Genomic DNA, 18,701 nt, shown 5'->3' on the forward strand with positions numbered 1-18,701 from the left:
ATAGAATGAACTGACACTAAAGTCTCAATAAATTGACTGGTTGTTTGGCTTATTTAAAACTAATCTGAGTTATGCTTTTTCATTTCTATTTTGTTTGTTTGTTTTGGGTTTTGGAGAATTTTTTTAACCTTTTAAATATCATATAGACATGGGTTTCCATAGAGAAGTGGTGCCAAAATAATGTCAGGGTTACAGGTGTCTTAGTGTTTCCCAAGTTCCAAATGTATTAAAATTTAATTAATTAGGAGTTCCTGTCTCGGGACAGCAGAAACGAATCGACTAGGAACCATGAGGTTGTGGTTCGATCCCTGGCCCTGCTCAGTGGATTAAGGATCCGGCGTGGCCTTGAGCTGTGGTGTAGACCGGCAGCAACAGCTCTGATTGAACCTCTAGCCTGGGAACCTCCATTATGCCACAGGTGTGGCCCTAGAAAGACAAAAGACCAAAAAAAAGATTAATCAATCATTTTATAGCATAATAATAACAATCACACCATTAGAGAATGAGAAAGAATCTCAGCCAATCATTAGTCCAGCTCCATGATTCTTAGAAGCCCAAAGAATAAAAATTTTAAAATGTGTGGTGTGACCTTCTGCATGCCATGGGTACACACACACAAAAAAAACAAAAAACAAACAAACAAAAAAAAAACAGTACTATGCCTTATTCAGGAAGCCTTTCTAAATACTTTCTACATTTGAACATCTGAAGTTAATAATTTCTGGCCTCCAAATTTGCATACCCTCTTATTTATAACCATTTTATGGGCCTTTTCACTTTCTCCCTACATTATAATAACTTGTATCTTTTTCCCTGATGAATTATTACTTAGTTGAGGAAGTAACTATATTTTATGCACTTGGTAGCCCCAGCACTTAGCACAATGCCCAGCAAATAGTACACCCTCAACAAATATACGTCAAAAGAATTAGGAATGAGGAGTCTGTATTCTCCTTTAACATGTTCATCCTCTAACCTCCCTCACTATCTAGGCTCACTAAAGAATCTCTTGCTTGAAATCAGTTAATGTATCTTAATTTTATGTGGTAACTGCAGTAAATCGGTAACAAATGTTCCATTATTAATTCATTATGTTGGCCTCTCTGCTCAAGATTAAAAATCTATACTAATTTTTCCTCAGATGAACTGTTTCTCATTCCTTTAATTACTGTATGACTTTTTTTTTTTTTTTTTTTTTTTTTTTGTCTTTTGTTGTTGCTATTTCTTGGGCCGCTCCCGCGGCATATGGAGGTTCCCAGGCTAGGGGTTGAATTGGAGCTGTAGCCACCAGCCTACTCCAGAGCCATAGCAACTCGGGATCCCAGCCGCGTCTGCAACCTACACCACAGCTCACGGCAACGCCGGATCCTTAACGCACTGAGCAAGGGCAGGGACCGAACCCGCAACCTCATGGTTCCTAGTCGGATTCGTTAACCACTGCGCCACGACGGGAACTCCTGACTTTTTTTTTTTTTATGGCTTTACCGGCCTCAAGTTTGTTACCTTGGGCCAAGACCACACAGGCCCTTGTTTCTCTTCCTAATTCCATATGCAATGTGGTCTCTGTATTTTCAAAAATACCTATGTGGAACCCAAATTAGATTTCCTGGACTCCTTTACCTTTTACCCATCAGTTCTTCAAAATCCCTGCTTCAGCAACTGATTTTCCTTCAGTTTACTTTTGTATATTGTCCCTGCTTTTCTTTTTACCCTTTCCTCTTTTCCTTCCTTTCTTTCCCTCCCTCCCTTCCGTTCCCTCTCTCCCCCATCTTTTTTTTTTTTTTTTTTGAAATAGGGCACTTTATAGCTATGTCTCCTCATAACAACACTTCATATGTTTATAATGATTTCTCAGTTGATAAGTTCTTTTCACAGATACCATTTCATTTGATTCTTACAGGCTAAATGTTATGCAGATAAGGAAACTAAAATTCAAAGAGGTTAAGTGACCTGCCCAAAGCCACACATCCAGTTATAATTTCAGTTTTTAAATTCGCAACTTGCTTCCCAGTGGAACAAAACCTAGAAGGCCCCCTTTTCTTAGGTAGTTCTTACCTTTTATGTGAGGAAACTATCTAATATAATCCCCCAAACAATTGGATTTGCTGCCAACTAAATGATTTTTCCAGTTAATTGTATAGGTCATTATAAGGGAAAAAAACGTAGCTTAGTAGTTTAATGTGCATATATCACATGAAAATGCAGATTCTGATTTAGTAGGTCTGCATTTCTAATAAGCATTCAGATTTCCTGGGAGCTGATGCTATATGGTCCATGAACCTTACTTGAAGTAGGTGGGCCTAGAGGTCAGAGTATGGCTCTGGAGTTGGAGGGACTTGATTCAAATCCTGGCTTTTCTCTTTACTATGACTTTTGGTAAGCTACTTAGCCCCTACAAGTCTCAGTTTTTCATCCTTGAAATGTATCTTCCTGAAAGCCAAAGGAATTGGCTTTCAATGAATTGGCCTGTTTCCTCTCCACAGTACTACCTGATCAATCTTCCTAAGGTATCCTTCCACTCAGAAACTTTCGAGTGAGCCTCAGTACCTGGTGAATTACGTACAGACTCCTCCCCTTGAGCCTCAAAACCTTCAAAGTTGTAGCCAAAGTCACCTTTCTAACTTGATCTCTACTTCCTACTCCTTATATGTAACCAACACATGAGATTTCCTGTTTCCTCTTCGTGACCCACCTTTGTTTCACCCAGTCTTCATCATATCTATTTTATCCTTCTTTTAAGTCCCTTTTCCCATTCAGGCTCTTACTTGGGAGTGTTTTCCTGCTCCCCATCTCCTCTCACTCCTAAGTCCCACACACATGTAGATTGGTTTCTCTGGATTTGAATTCTCATAACGTGCTGTTTATACCTTTGGATGGTTGATTTTGTATTCTTTATTATGTTTTAGTTATTTCTATAATTACCTCATATCCTATTAGACTGTAGGTTCCTTGAAGATGGGGATCAGGTATTCTTCGGATAGCACCACGGCAAGAACATAACTTTGGGATGCACAGACCTGAGTACATACCTCAGCTCCACCATTTGCCAGAAAAAGTCTCCTAACCTATCTAAGCTCCAGTTTTCTCATCTTTAAAGCAGGTGCCAATAATACCTAACTTGCAGAGTTAGTGGGAAGAAATGCTGTATATAAAATACTTCACACAGTATCCAGGACATAGTAAGAGTTCATGTCAGTGAAACTGAATAGATTAGAACTGACCATGTAATCCCAACACAACTCAGACATTTATTCTAGTGTATGAATAACTGGACCCAAGCCCAGGCTTCCAATCTGTGAACATTCTAACATTTTCTTTTCTGGCTATGTTTATGTCTGTGTTAAATCTTATCAGAATAGTCCATATTCAGTCCTCTTCAAATCAAAGTACATTTGTTGATCTAGCTCCCAGTGAGTATAGTTTAAAGTGATAACAGAAAGGTAGCATAGTTTAAAAAAGAAAAAAGAAAAAAAAGAATGTGGTTTACAATTAAACCTGGTTTGAATCCAAACTGCCACTCTTTTGCAATTTCTCTAATCTCACTGAACTATAACAATCTCGGAAGTTGTATTTGAGATGTTTTTACTTTCTCCTTTGTATTTTTTGGACTTTTTAAAAAATAGTATATTATTTCTATAGCCCAGAAACAATATTATTATCATGTTTTGCTTAACTGCTCAGGGTCTTTGTGGATTTAAATGTTTTGCTCATTTTAGTAACTGCTAAAGAGCAGTACATTTCTTTTTATATTCTTATTAACTAATTTTAAAACAACTATATCAATAAACTATATCACCATTCAGTTTAACATTTGGGGAGACAAATAATTTTTTATAACTAAAAATTAAATTTTGTCATACTGTGTCCAATGCCTAGACACAGTATAAGAGATAGATCCAAGTTCGATCTAACTTAGGGCAGTCAAAGCTAAGTCACTACCATAGTCAGTATGTTGTTTTGTTAATGTGGGTAAAGTGAGCTTTTAAAAGAAAAATAGAAAAATGGGGCAAACCTTGTTTTAATCAGGGAGTATATGGAAAGAAAATTAAATGCCCATATTAAAACCTATTCTTTCAGACTACCAGTAACATTTTTCCTCATCCTCAAGAGACAATCATAAAACAATGGCTCATCGTGTGCTTTTAGAACAGGAACTGAAGTTGTGTACAGTGCATGTGTAATCCTACATAGGAGGAAGACAATTTTAAAGTTGCTGTTGCCTCCTGGAAAAAGAAAGAAAGAAAAGAAAAGGAAGGAAGGAAGGAAGAAAAAAAAATGGGGACTCTGAGTTGAGTATGTATGCATGTTCTATTTTTCTGTCTTGTGGGTCTTTATTGCTAAAAACATTTTTATGAAATTGCTCTGTGCTTCTTTAAGCTTCGTGTGGTCTTGTTTGCTTGTTCTCAAATCTCAAACTATGACAAAGTTATGAAACATCTTGAGTTATTAAAAGTAGAGAAATTGTAATTTGCTTGTAAACTGAACAGCAGGCCAAGCAATGTCTTCAGAAAGAAAGATCTTATTTTGTATGAAAAAATGTTCTTTTTCATTTTATAAGCTAAAATGAAGGTTGATTCCAGGACAAAGAGACAGAATTCATCACTTGAAAGCTGTAATGTTGAAGCTACCTACATAGCTGCAAATGAGGTAGAAATTGGTTTCTTTTTCTTGGCCTCTTTGGCCTTATTGGGTGAGCAAATCTTGAAAAATCACCCTGAGATTTAAGTTATCACTCTGCAGCATACTGATGATCAACTTAACAACAAGAAGATACTTAATTTCACTTTCTGGGGCATAAACACAAACTGAGACACACTCATCAAATAGTTAAGAGCATGGACTTCAAGTCAGACCCACCTGAATGTGAGCCCTGGATGTCCCCCTTGGCTAACCATGTGACCTTTGGCATCTTAACCTCATGAAGTCTGTTTCTTCATTTGTAATGTGGAGATTATATCACTTTTCATCAAAGTTAAGGTGCATATTCTTTCACATTTTAACATCTCTGATATCACAGTACATCTTAGAACTGAGGGTTTGTCTTGGTTTAATAGAAAAGTTTTACAAAATGCATGACATATATAAAATTCTGTTCTATAATTCTTATGTAACAGTAATAAAACAATAGTAGAACTTCAAAAAATAAAATAGCAAATCTTGGAGTTCCCGTCGTGGTGCAGTGGTTAACGAATCCGACTAGGAACCATGAGGTTGCGGGTTCGGTCCCTGCCCTTGCTCAGTGGGTTAACGATCCGGCGTTGCCGTGAGCTGTGGTGTAGGTTGCAGACGCGGCTCGGATCCCACGTTGCTGTGGCTCTGGCGTAGGCCGGTGGCTACAGCTCCGATTCAACCCCTAGCCTGGGAACCTCCATATGCCGCGGGAGCGGCCCAAGAAATAGCAACAACAACAACAAAAAGACAAAAAGACAAAAAGAAAAAAAAAAAATAGAAAATCTTTTTTCTTTCTTACTGGTACATAAATTGTGGAATTTATAATCAATGGCATTTGCAATTCAATTAGATAATAAATATATATTTCATAGAGTTGTTTTGAGATATAAATAAAACGATATAACAACTAGAACCTGACCCACAGAAGACTCTCAATAATATCATTAATATTGTACAGTATGATTTTTTTGTAAACTCTAGCACTTCCCTGTCTTTTTAGTGATAATTTTTGTTTGCCAAAATTAGAAATTCATTTTCTTTGCAAAATTCTTCTGTTGGAATAGTCTACCTACCGAATTGTTCATCAAATTTCCTCTCATTTTTCTGGTAGCAAGATACTGACTCTAAGAGTATAAATCTGAAGCATGTTCAAAGTAAAAGTTTCTGAAAGTCCATACTGATTTGTCAAATTAAGTTGTCTGCAGACAAAAAAAGGAATAAATAGTGAGCATGCTTCACCAATGCCTGGCCCATGGTTAGCACTATAGCAGTGTTGTTGAGAGTCAGCAGCATGCATAGAGTGGTTAAAGAGCATAGATGCTTAGCTGCACTGGCTAAGTTCAAATCTTGTCTCTTCCTCTTTCAAGCTGTATAACATTGGACAAATTACTTAACCTCTCTGTGGCCTCCATTTCCTCCTGGAGTTGACCTGTGAAAATTAAATGAGCAATGTCTATAGAGGGTGCTTTGTAAGTCTGCTATTATTGAAAATATCCCCTTCTTGTGTTTAAGTTCCAAAAAACAGTCTGAGTTTCCTGATATTTAAAGGGAATATTCAGAGTACCTGTTATGGCTCAGCAGTAATGAACCTGACCAGTATCCATGAAGACGCAGGTTTGATCCCTAGCCTCGCTCAGTGGGTTAAGGATCCAGTGTTGCTACAAGCTGTGGTGTAGGTCACAGATGCAATTCAGATCCCATGTTACTGTGGTTGTGGTATAGGCCAGCAGCTACAGCTCCAATTTGATCCCTACCCTGGGAATTTCCATATGCTGCGAGTGTGGACCTTAAAAAAATAATAATAAATGGAATATTCTTGGGAGTCCCTGGTGGCCTAGTGGTTAGGACTCAATGCTTTCACCACTATGACCAGGGTTCAATCCCTGGTCCCATATCAAACTGCTGCATGCTGCAGCCATCAAAACAAACAAACAAAAATAACCTGAGACTATTCTAATCAGTTTATTTTTCAAGAAGGTAATTGTTATAATTCTATTAGAGGCATGTATATAAATATGTGTTTATATGTTATACAAAACATATACCAAAAATATGCCTTTAAAGTATTTATAATCATGTGAGTCAACTGATAAAACCGGTCTACTTAGCAGTAAACACATGACTGAAAAAGAGATCAAATAAGTCTGAGGTTGCTTCCAAGAGCCTCTGGGGTATCTGTGTAATATCGTTATGGCTTACAATTCAGTATAAGTTAGCCTGTACCCCCAAGAAAGGGTCATCATGACTAAGAATCTTAGAATGGCCTACTTCTAACATTTGTTTACTTGTAGCCCATGTTATTCTAATTTTTTAGAGTTGCGAGCATGACCATTATGCCTAGAACAACTATGGCCATCAAGCATGTATCTCAAAGCACTGAGATAGGTGTGGCTTTTAACTTACTGATCATACCTTTAAATATAGAGAATCTACTCTGAAATGAAATAAAACTTACCAATAGTCATTATTTTTTGAGTGGTAATTATGTGGTAATTCACTTGAATAATTGTAATCAGTATTATTTTTTCATAACAAAAGCACATTTTTAGTTTTTCTCTTGTCTCTTTGAATTTTGTTCACTCTCTAATGTCTGTCATTAGAGTAAATATCAAGAGACTACAGCACAGTGTGTTAGAATGCTGGTATCCCAACAACTTGGCTTCAAAACCAGTCCATCACTCAACTAACACCCAAAATCTTCAATCAGACTTGTTCTTTCTCATGTCATAAGTCTGATAAAGGCTGAATGGCTTTCCTTTATCCTGTAGCTCTACTGTCTAATCATGCTTCCCACGTCCATCATGGTAAGGAAAGCAGAACCTGTAGGGACTCTTTAGGAGCCAGTAATGGAAATGACTTATGTCACTTCTATCTAACTCCATTAGCTAAAACAGTGACATGACCCTAACCAAATTACAAGGAGGCTGGGAAATATCATTTTTCTATTTGCCCAGTTAGAAAAAAGTGTGGAGAATATGTAGTATTTTCTCTGCCCACGGCCACTTACTAGCTGAATGACTTTAAACAAATTACTTGTCAGAGCCTCAGTTTTGTCATCTGCAAAGTGGTGGTAATAATACCTATCTTGCAGAGCTGCTATGAGGATAAATGAAGAAAGGAATTTAAAGCATATGGCCTATGATAAGTACTTCATAAAATTGCTACATTGCATTACTAGTATTCAGTAGTTTCCCCCTAAAACACATCCATGCATAAAACCCAAGTCATTAGCATCCAAGTTCTTTGGTCCCCACCAGTTTAGCCCACTACTGATCATCTAGTTCCTGCCCAGTCCTGCAGGACTCAAGGCATCCAAGACTCTTGGCCATGGGGCTGATGTCAGTATAAGTGTCATATTACAGGGGCTGGTGTAAAGAGAAACCAAAGCCAGACCAGGACTCTAATTTCTCTAGGAGTCTTGGAGGGGAAGATTCTGAGGGGATGAATTAAAGGGGTGGGAGACAAAGGGGAGGACTAACTAGTTGTTTCAACTTGTGCTCAAAGTAGACTCAGGTGCCAAGACAGCAGCTGCACCAAATGGGGAAAATGGACACATTACTGAATACTTAGAATGCTACAGACATCACGCTGGGGCTTTCACACAAGTGACTTCATCTAATTCTCAAAAAGATCCTTAGGTAAAAATCATTAATCCTGCTCCCAGTATGGCCAAAGTAACTACCCAAATTTACATAGCTATTAAGTAACATAATTGAGATTGCATCTTCAAAATCCTAATTTAATGCTCTTTGTGCTACACCACCACTTTACATCTCCCAGTGATGCTGAACTGTGCTGAGGACCAGTAGATCTCAGAGAGGAGATAGGCAGTTTATCCTCTTCTAGGGAGCAGGAAGTATATCCATTTACCTCCTCAAGCAATCTCCCCTACCCCCAATTCTCACATGACCAAAACAGCTTAGGGTGCAATGTATTTTCAGTAGACCCCTCCCAACCATACACAAATATACCCGTATCTGCTTGCTAGTGTTTGAAATTAATTTCACTGACAGAAGCAATGAGCATGTGGATGGGTTTCCATTATCAGGTATGTGATATCAATTCTTTGGCGGGGGGAGCAGGGAGACATGGAGAATGGAATAATTTTCCTGAATAGAGCAAGAATTTGGATGGAGAAGGACAACTTGATTACACTGAAAACTGGTCCAGAAGAAGTTTTTGAGTACTCTATAGCAATATAAGCCTAGAAGATGGTGAGAACTAGTCCCACAGAATAGTCCGATGAAATGAACTGAGTAACAAGCCATAAAGTGCCCTCACAGGGTATCCAAATATATTCAGGAAAACCATGGGATTTGGGGCTTGGCATTTTACAGGAACAGTATGAACACAGAACTACATCTGCATCTGCAAAACTGAAATAAGACCAGGTTTTTCTGGCGTTCCCACTGTGACTCAGCAGATTATGAACCCAGGTTCGATCCCTGGCCTCATTCAGTGGGTTAAGGATCCAGTGTTGCCGTGAACTGTGGTGTAAGTCGCAGATATGGCTCAGATCTGGTCGTACTGTGGGTGTGGCTGGCAGCTGCAGCTCCAATTCACCCCCTTGCCTGGGAACTTCCATATGCCACAGGTGCGGCCCTAAGCAAGGGCGGTGGGAGACCAGGTTTTTCTAATGTCAAAATAAATTTATTTGGAATTGTGGAGCAGTGCAAACTCTTTTAAGTTCCAGTCTCTGCCTCTAATTTTAACATATGTTAGGATACTACCTACTGATTTGGGCAAATATAAGAAATAGTTCATGATCCAAGAGGCCTCTCTTGCAATATATTTTAGGACCCCTTTGTCATTTCTTTGAAATGGTGTCTTCCATACTATTATTTTTTCATGTATGCTACTTAGAACAGAGCTTTCATAATCCACATCATACTGAGATGGCAATACAGTGTAGAGGTTAGTGGTTAATAGCATGAGCTTTGGACCAGGGTAACTTTGTTTGAACCCAGGCTTCCTTGTGTACAAACTAACTTTGGGCAAGTTACTGTATCCCTCAGTTTCCTTGTCTCTCAAATCTGAATGTTCATAGTGCTACTTCATAAATTTGTTTCAAGGATTAACAGATTTAATATATGTAAAGCAATTAGAAAAATAACTGGCACATGGACTTCAAGGATGAGAGAAAGGAGCCAGGGGAGAGAAGATCTAAGCTCTAACCACTTTTATATCATGGGTGGGATGGAGATGAGCTAGCATAAAGTGGCTAAAATTATCTCACTAGTCCATGTCTCAACTGCTCAGAAACAAAGACTAGAGCTTATCAGATTTTAATGTGCTTATGAATCACCTGGAGATCTTGTTAAATTGAGGACCTATCTATTAAGCCCAAGGTACAGCTTGAGATTCTGCATTTCTAATAAGCTTCCAGATGACACTGATGCTGCTGGCCTGCAGACTTCACTCTGAGGAACCACAGTCTTGAGAATACCTATATGAAATACCATATAGGCTCTTTCTCTAGAATGAGAAAACTCTCCAGGGATCTTCCTTTTACCAAGTCTCCTTTGTCATTTTGGTCATGGGTCATGAGTCAATAAAAATGTTTGAAAATAAGTATTGATTCAGAGAGGAAAAACACAGATATTCTGTATTAAACTACATAAAATATTTTTAATCCTTAAGCATTTGATGATTTTTCCTCTTAGAATCCAAAACTGGCTTCTCCTTTCTGCTCATTAATTATAAACTAAAGGACTGAGACTTTTTTTGAGGTAAGCAAAATAACTCCATCTGCTTTCCAAATAGGAGAGGGATCAGCAAAAGCCCCACTAAGCAACCAGTTCTTTAATTCTAACTTCATGCACATTTTAAGGGAAATGTAAACCACATGTTTGTGTTCCACTGACACATAAATCATTGACATTTCTCATAAAAAGACTGTTGATTGTTTAGGAGCTTCAAACTACCAGTGTTTTGCTGAGACCAAAGTCAGGCCTTAGGAAACAGCTAAGTTGAAAACAGGTTTGAAAAGTCTACATTCAATCAAATGACCTTTTTTGACCTTGTGATTTCATTCAGATCAAATTAAATTTTAATCATTTAGTCAGTTTCTTCACTATCTTCTATAGAAACTTCCTCATAGAAAGTTAGGGTATGCAGAGACTTAAATGTGTGTGTGTGTGTGTGTGTGTGTGTGTGTGTGTGTGTGTGTGTGTGTTGGCCACACATGTGGCATGTGGAAGTTCCCGAGTCAGGGATCAAATCTGCACCATAGCAGCAACCCGAGCTACTTCAGCAACAATGCTGAATCCTTAACCTACTATGCCGCAAGGGAACTCCTGTGTGCATGTGTTTTAAAACCTGTCCACAGTAGTTCCCATTGTGACTCAGCCAGTTAAGAACCTGACATAATATCCATGAGGATGCATATTTAATCCCTGGCCTCACTCAGTGGGTTAAGGATCCAACATTGCCGCAAGCTGTGGAGTAGGTTGCAGGAACAGCTCAGATCCAGTGTTACTGTGATGTAGGCCTCGACTGCAATTGATTTGACCCCTAGCCTGGGAACTTCTATATGCTACAGGTGAGGCCATTAAAAAACAAATAAATGAATAAATAAATATAATAAAACATATCCACAAGCATCAACAAGCATCATTTCTAATCTTTTCTGAAGCCAGCAAAAGACCTTAGGAAGAGTGACCCATATCCCATCAACAAGTCACTTATGACTAATTCTTACTTCAGTTCCACCAAGATTAAACCAGAGCCTTACAGCAGGAGTTGGCAAACTCTTTCTATAAATAGCAATTAGTAAATTCATAGGCTTTGTGGGTTATATGGTTTATTTGTTTGCTACGGCAGCTGTAACAAAGTGACACAAATTGGGTGGCATAGACAACAGAAAAGTATTCTCTCCCTTTTATTCTGGAGGCTAGAAGTTAAGATGAAGGCGTTAGCAGGGTTGGTTCCTTCTGAGGGCTGCAAGAATCTGTCCCTTGTCTTTCCCCTAGCTTTTGGCGATTTGCTGGCAGTCTCTGGCCTTCCTTGGCTATATCACCCTAATCTTTGTTTCTCCCTGTGTACATGTCTGTGTCCAAATTTCCCTTTTTTTTTTTTTTTTGTCTTTTTTGTCTTTTGTCTTTTTGTCTGTTGTTGTTGTTGCTGTTGTTGTTGCTGTTGTTGCTATCTCTTGGGCCGCTCCCGCGGCATATGGAGGTTCCCAGGCTAGGGGTCGAATCGGAGCTGTAGCCACCGGCCTACGCCAGAGCCACAGCAACGCGGGATCCGAGCCGCGTCTGCAACCTACACCACAGCTCACGGCAACGCCGGATCGTTAACCCACTGAGCAAGGGCAGGGACCGAACCCGCAACCTCATGGTTCCTAGTCGGATTCGTTAACCACTGTGCCACGACGGGAACTCCAAATTTCCCCTTTTTTATAAGGAAAGCAGTCATATTGGATTAGGGGCTCACCCTCCACCAATATGACTTCATCCTAACTTAACTAATTATATATGCAATGACCCTATTTCCCCAAGTAAGGTAACATTCTAAAATACTGGCGGTTAGGACTTCAATATACGGGTTTGGTGGGAAGGAGAGAAGACATATCAACCTATAAAATACAGTATCTATCCCAACTACTCAACTCTTGTAGTGCAAAAGCAGTCAGAGGAAATCCATTGAAAAATGGGTATGGCTGTGTTACAATGAAGTTTCATTCAGGAAAACTGGCGGCAGGCAGGCAATAGACAATCCCAATCTCAGAGTATCTCCGATCCTTTCTGAATATGAAAGACACTAGGAAGAAATTTGGCACTTAGCAAAAAAGAAGAAAAAGTTTTTCAAGTTTTGAAAATATCTACTTTATATTTTGTATTCTAGTTACAATGTTTTACATTCAGCTTTATATGTTATGTTTACATTCAGATATAACCTGAGTTAGCACACACAGTTTCAATTAAGCAAATTGATATAAATTTTATAATGATGACTCTGGTTATCATCATGTAGTTTATTTTGGGGCTGTTACTAGTTCTAGAATGGTAGATAAATAGACCTTTCCATTTAACATTTTCATGTATGCTTTGCTTTTTATAGTATGAAAATGTTGAAAATACTGTATTTATGATTTTTTAGTCTCTTTAGAAATGTGCATATATTTAGCCTCAAGAATCATTTGTATAATCCTTTGCATATAATTAAGATTTCCAGAATGACTACAAGCACTGTACTTGGTTGTGTACAATGAGTCCTGGACAAGACACGAATATTGTCTCCAGGGATTTATTCTGTCCTCAAACATATATACAAAGGAAATAGATAATATAGTAATATATATTCAAACATCGCCCAAAGATTTACATATATACCTGCTATGTAGGGGGAATTGCTTTGTCCTGCTTGGGTCTATATACATGCAAATATATGTGAATATTGCATCTTTACTTATGGAAACTTAAATGGAACCAAATTAAAGAGTTCTGCATCAGGTCATAAACGTAAGAGTGCTTAAAAAAGCTTTCACAGGAGTTCCTGTCGTGGCGCAGTGGTTAACGAATCCGACTAGGAACCATGAGGTTGGGGGTTCGGTCCCTGCCCTTGCTCAGTGGGTTAACGATCTGACGTTGCCGTGAGCTGTGGTGTAGGTTGCAGACGCGGTTCGGATCCCGCGTTGCTATGGCTCTGGCGTAGGCCGGTGGCTACAGCTCCGATTCAACCCCTAGCCTGGGAACCTCCATATGCCGCGGGAGCGGCCCAAGAAATAGCAACAACAACAACAACAAAAAAAAAAGACCAAAAAAAAAGCTTTCACAGAAAGCTTGAGAGTTGACAATGTAGTAAAGAAAAGATATCGGTCAGCCACATACTATATATTTTGCAATAGCAGCAGAGGTCATGCTCCCACTTATATTAAAACATAGACCAGGCTTATTAACGTTCTTTTATATTAAAACACTGGGCTTCTGGAAAACCCTAGAACACTTCCTCCATATGGTTATAAAGGTGGCTAGAGTCAGAGGCCAGCATCTGCTTTAAATTTTAAGGGAACAGATGTACAAGTAGTGAGTGGTCTTATTGAAGATGAAATGAACCCAGTCACAGGTATCAGAACTGGATGTTGGGGGCTCATTCATCTTTAGCAGAAGTGCCCAACAAAATCACTGACTTGGAGTGACCTGAGATTGGCCTTGTATTAGGATCTGAAAGAAAATACCCACTGGATTGTACCAATTATAAAATAGGTCAAATTTGGGGTCCCAAAAAAGTGGACCATATGCCTTTAATCAGGTTTGTTACCTAAAAGGGTTTCAGTTCAGACAGATTTTCAGAGAAAGTGTCAGCTATGATGATGATATATATAGATATAGATATATATATATGACTGAAATGTCAGATAGATGTGGCTTTAATATATATCTGATATTATAGTCATATGTATATAATTGTATATATATATGATTTTAGGCCCAAAGAAAACTTCTAAAATTATAATTTAAATGTAATTATTCTCTTCATAATTATAGCAACACCTGACTACTACATGATTATGGCATTTCCTGACTACTACACTCATGACACTCAGTAATATAACCCAAAATCTACTTTTACATATATAGTAGATTTCATAACCACATATAATTGATTTTTATTGCCTGAAGTAAAATTTGAGCTCAAGGAATGAAACTAGAATTTATTTTACAAATAACACAGTAGAGCATCCCTAATTTTTTTTATTCTGGAAATTCTTTGCATCTCTTGGATTCCCTCTATAGTTTAGAAGCAACTGTTGACTATCCTAAGAATTTTGTACACATTTGTTTGGACACAAGGCATTTTCTCTATTTTCCTTTTCCTTTTTCTAAAATAAAGGGAAGGGACTTCCATCTTCTCACAGAACTAGAAAAAGAGAATGGAACTAAATGACTTTTTCCTTCTCAATACTTTACAAACTTTAAGAAAATGAAGCACTACAGCATTTCAATGTAGAATAATGATAATATTAACAATCATGGTGACGATGATGATAATGAATTAGACAATATAATTCTTTTCTTATTCTAAGTGTGAAAACTGAAGCAAAATGATGAAGTGCCTTTCCCAAGATCAGTGGCTCCACAATTAGAACTTGGGCTTTTCCTCCCTTCACACCTCTTCTTCAGAGGAGAACAAATATCACTAATATTCATCCTCACCAGGAGAAAACCATACTGGCCCATTCAATGGCCAATTAGAATAAATTGTAAATTAGGACAAATATGATAGGTAATACAAAAATCAAAAGCTTTCTAAAGAAAGGAACAAAAAACCTGAATAAATACGCTTAACGGTCCATTGTTTGTGGGGAAAATGATGAAATTATCATCAAAATATTCTATGAATTGAAAATGAAGATACATTTTTATGTGGAAAGATTTTATAAAAAAAAAAAATCTACCTAGAAAAGTGAGACTCTTTGAGGACACATATTAGGGCATTAGTCCGTGTCTGATAAGAGAAAAAATATATGCTTTGTGTGACTCTCGGTAAATTGGTCAATTAAGATTCTTCATACTAACCCACATTTAGGGAAATGTTTGTTACCGTGCTAAGCATTTGGACATTAAAACAGTGTTCCACACAGGAGAGTGTTCCAATTATCCCAGAAACGGCCCCACAGAGCCTGAATCATTCAGGTGAAAACACCCCTTTTCTTTAAGAGCAGTTCCAGAGATACAGGTTAACAGTAAATACTATAACGCTTCTTTTGGCCGGAAGGAAAAAAAAAAAAACTAGTCCAAATATCAGTCCACAGATGCCAAATCTGTGTTTAAACAAAATGCCAATCTGTTCCCCATCAAAACTCTGAGTGAGGTATTGTTTCCACATTCAGGGACATTAGCCCAGCAATGCAAGAAAAAAAAATCTTCATTTGGACAGTGCATCTTTCAGACATTCCCTTCTTTTATTGATTTGTTTTCTCCTGTCCCTTTTCTCCTTCTTTTGTTTCCTTATCATAGCTTCAGGTTATTACGTGCAAAGTATTGATGGGAATGGATGGTTTTGGTCGATGGAGAGCTAATGCATCCCTAATCCCACTATTGTTATAGAGTTATGCTTTACTCTGGTCTCTGATGGGGGAAAAGGTGCAAAGCTGTTGATCCTAGTTTTATTTGTCACAAACCCATCCATCAATCAAGCACAAGCATGTCTGAATGCTGAATGACATGTGGGTCTCAGCTGAAAAAATTCGATAACACTGTATTGTCAGGTCTCTCACTCTTTTTTTGATAAGAAATACATTTGACTGAAATAGATAAGCATGCAACTACTAAAGACTTGAAGAGAGAAAGTGACATATTGGCACCAAAGGTTATATATCTTTGGTATTAATGATACTTATGAGTAAATAAAATGGGAGGAGGCAGCTACACCTAGAGACATACAACATCCCTAAAGCTTGGTTATGTTTAAGTATCACCGCTCTACCATTATTCAGATTTTCAAATGTTAATCTGACTATATTTCACAGTCAGCTACCCTGGTTAAAATGTAAGCAAATGTGCAGTTGGTGAAGGTGGTGAGGTGCTGGAAATCAAGTATCACTTATTTATACTGCTCTGAATAATACAGATCCTTTTTTGTTATGTATGGGAGGTAAACTCATGGAATATTTTTGTGTATATATAAACTCATAAGTTCACAACTGTATCCTCTTGTGAGTGGAAGCATTTGTGGGGGGGAAGCTTTAATTATTTTAAACTGGAAATATATATGCATGTCATTTTAATAGTGACTTAACTTATAATTACAGTCTCAAAAAATGGTTTCTGTGTGTCCTTTTTATTCTTAGTTACTAAATTAGGTACTTTAAAACATTATGAAAGCCTGTCTTTTCGGTTATATACAATTTTCTATTCATAGTTATTTCAAGATAATTGCATTTGGAAATAGTTAAAGCATTAAAAACAACACTACTATAATATAATTTTAGGGGCAAAATTAATCAACAAACCAGAACATTTTAAAAACCATTTTATTTTCATGTCATAACATTTTAGAGAAGACAAGTATTTTTTAAATGACCTAAAAAAGCCCATCAAGAAGGGTAACAAAAAGACAGTCCTGAATTAGAGGGCACTAACGTGAACATTTTGTAGCTGTAAGTATCACCACGCTATGAAAGTAAGCCATTTTTCCTCTGTTCAGTGACTGGGGGCTAGAAAACTACAAAAAATCAATGTGGAAGTGCTTTAGATTTGTGGGGTAAATTACATGTGCTTGGCCGCTCCATTGTATCTGCCCTATATTCTATATAAGATACTTTAGATGGAACTGTCACATAATACATATACTTCATATTGACTTTTATAGATTTTACAGAACTTGAATTGAACTTCATAATAAAGCAAGAGAAACTATATCTCCTTCAAATCCCTAATCCCTGAATTATTCCTGAAATTAACTAAATAATGCCTCCCAATTTTAAATTCATGGTGAGAGACAAAAAAAATCAAATTTGATTCCTAATTCTCCTCACCTTCTGTTTTGCTTCTCTTATTGACATTTTAATTTAACTTGCACACCTCTTTAAAACCATGTTAATCCTTAAAGATTTCCCATGTAGGTCCATGTACCAGTAAATGGGAAAGAAATAAACCTTTGGGAGTTGCTAGAAGTTCAAACAATGACCTTTCTGTTGACCATTCTTCTGGGTTTTCAACTTGCTTTAGTTTGCCCTCAGTTTGCAGTGACTTTTAGGCTGTTGTGAATTCCGATCTTATTTAAATGAAGTGTCTGAAGCCACCATAAGGTTTGGGAGTCCACGGTTATCCCAAGGGCAGCCTCTTCTAGCCAGACACTACCTATGAGGCTCCAAACAAGCCCAACTGAGAGAGAGAAGCAATTCGGTCCCTAGTCAGAAAAACACTATGAGGTTATTGCAATCAACTCTGGATATCCAGGTCCTGGGCTTTGGACAGAACTATAACCTAGTCTCTACATACTCTTAGAATACGAATTTACTGAATCTAAGATGACCTCAATTTTGTAGTGCATCTCCAGGAGAAGTGTGAACTTTGTAATTTTACTCATGATGATGAGAAACAATAGCAACATCAAGAATAAAAGGAACCATCTAGAGATCTGGTGGTATTACAGACTCATTACATCCAGAAATTCCTTGGGGAGAAGGATGTGAAATATGAGATAATAGGGGATTTATGTTTTAGTGGTGTTTTGAAATATTTTTTAAATGTTCTAGAAAATATAATTTTGTAAAGAAGAAAATGAAATAATCCATAATGCCATAACCCACAAGTAGCATTTGTCGCTTTTCTATAATATATGATATGATACAATGAAATATTGAGAGACAGATTAAGCAACTGATCTTATGGAAATATTTTTAAAGTGGCTAATTACACATTAACAATCCTATTTCAAACCTCCTCTGATTATTAAGAGAAGGTCTATTATTTATAAATGACCTGAATCCAATTTTTTATTTTTTTTATGTAAGTGAATGTTAAAAAATAGCTAGGATATTAAACAAAACCTATTTTCCCATGGAGCAGAGAATTTTGAACTCTAATGGTGAAAGGATCTAAAAAGGTTTTTCCAAAGACTGTGAGATATATATATATATAAAGTTGTAATGACTTCTGCTAGCCCTACTTAGCACAACAACCAAATGTTTGTGTGCGTGTGTGTGTTTGTGTGTAAAACCATTTGACTCTGGGAACATTTATTATAGTTAATTAATATTTTCAACCAAACCTTTTTTTAAGTTAGAACAAAATAAAACTAGGAAAAGAGAAAAATGTATTAAGACAACTCTAAAACTACTTAAGAACACAAAAGAAGATTTTTTTAATGGAAAGATACATCATATCATTTTTTCTGATTGAGAAGACACAACATGCTAAACAGATTCTTTCCAAGTAAATGTTTAGGTGTAAAATAAACAAAATAAAAACCCCAATACCATTATTAACCTTATAGACTAATTGTAAAGTTTATTTGAAAGAATAAATGTGTGCTCATAGCCTAAAATATGTTAAGAAAGAAATCTGAGAAAAGACTTGTTC

Source organism: Sus scrofa, chromosome 13 (genome assembly GCF_000003025.6).
Source record: "Sus scrofa isolate TJ Tabasco breed Duroc chromosome 13, Sscrofa11.1, whole genome shotgun sequence".
NCBI classification, from domain to species: Eukaryota; Metazoa; Chordata; class Mammalia; order Artiodactyla; family Suidae; genus Sus; species Sus scrofa.